Genomic DNA, 1,575 nt, shown 5'->3' on the forward strand with positions numbered 1-1,575 from the left:
CTCTCTCTCTCTCTCTCTCTCCATTCACTCTCTCACTTTGGATGTCTGTCTGTCTTTATCTCTGTGTGTGTTTGTGTGTGTGAGAGAGAGAGACAGAGAGAGAGACAGAGAGAGAGAGAGTCCCTCCCTCTCGTTACGCTTTCTCTCATTTTTTTCTCTCTCTCCCTCTCTATCTATCTATCTATCTATCTATCTATCTATCTATCTATCTATCTATCTATCTATCTATCTATCTATCTCTATTTAATATTTATCTCTATTAATATTTATCACATTCCCCCCCCCCTCCCTCTCTTTCTCTCATTTTTTACCGTCACCTAAGCCTTCGGGGGCCTAGCCTATCACCCATCCTTTCAGTAAGTTCCATTTTCTGAACTCGGTGAAATAATATGGGTTTAACACCCTTATCAACACTAATAGGTTATTTAAGAGGCGGGATCTCCGAGTTTAACGCCCCTCTCCGAAATGACCGAGCCAAGTGGGAAATTCGTGTAAAGTGCCTTTTACAAGGACACAACATCAGACTGAGCCGAGACTCGAACCCCCGAACTCGCAGTCTCATGATTACGAGTCTGGCGACCTAACCCCTACGCCACCGACACCACTTCCATTCGCTTTACAGTCTATAATAATATTATTACCCTAGTAGTAGGGTGTTTCATGAAAAATTCAGAGGCGTCTAAAATGAATTCTATCATATCTAATAGTAACGAGCTCTTTGGTACAAACACATCATCATCATCAATGCCTTTCACCCCTGGCAGGGTATAGGCCACATACAAGCTCCTTCCATTTATCTCTGTCCTAAGCCATCCTTCCAAGCTCGTTCCAAGTGAGCTTCATTTCTCTCATGTCCCTTTCTACGCATCTCCTCCATGTTTCCCGTGGCCTACCCCTGCCTCGTGCTCCCTGTGGGTTCCACTGCAGTGACAGTCTTGTGATGTTTCCGCTGGGCTTTCTTAAGGTGTGTCCCATCCATCGCCACTTTCTTAGTTCTATTTCTACTTCTATATCCTTCTGTCCTGTCCTTTCCCACAGCTCTTCATTTCTTATTCTATTCTGCCACTTAATTCAGTACTGTCTTCGTTGTCTTCCAAGTTTCGCAGCCGTAGAGGAGCACAGACTTGACGTTGGAGGTACAAACACAGCTCACTTTAAATTTTTACAATCTGACAATGATCAGCGGAGATATGAATCTTTGAAATCTGAAAATTTGATTGCTTTCGTAGAAATAAAACAAAAGGCTTCGTAGACCCAAAGATTCTCTACTGGTTGTGGATCTTTGGTACACACTACAGTCAAAAACATCATTGGCTCCCCACCATGCATACAATGCAAGCAGCTGATATAAATAAGTGCTTCAACATTAATAAACTGACAAGACATGATAGGATTCGAACCCACGACCTTTCTGTTGCGAGCCTAACAGCCTAACCACTGGACCACCAACACCACTATCTGTCTCTTCCTAACTATTATCATGTTCTTTTCCTGGATCAACTCCAGATTGACTCAAGGAAAATGATGTCTCTCTCTCTCTTCCCCTTCTCTCTCTCTCTCTCTCTCTCTCTCTCT

The sequence above is a fragment of the Aplysia californica genome, unplaced genomic scaffold, assembly GCF_000002075.1.
Source record: "Aplysia californica isolate F4 #8 unplaced genomic scaffold, AplCal3.0 scaffold00116, whole genome shotgun sequence".
NCBI lineage: Eukaryota > Metazoa > Mollusca > Gastropoda > Aplysiida > Aplysiidae > Aplysia > Aplysia californica.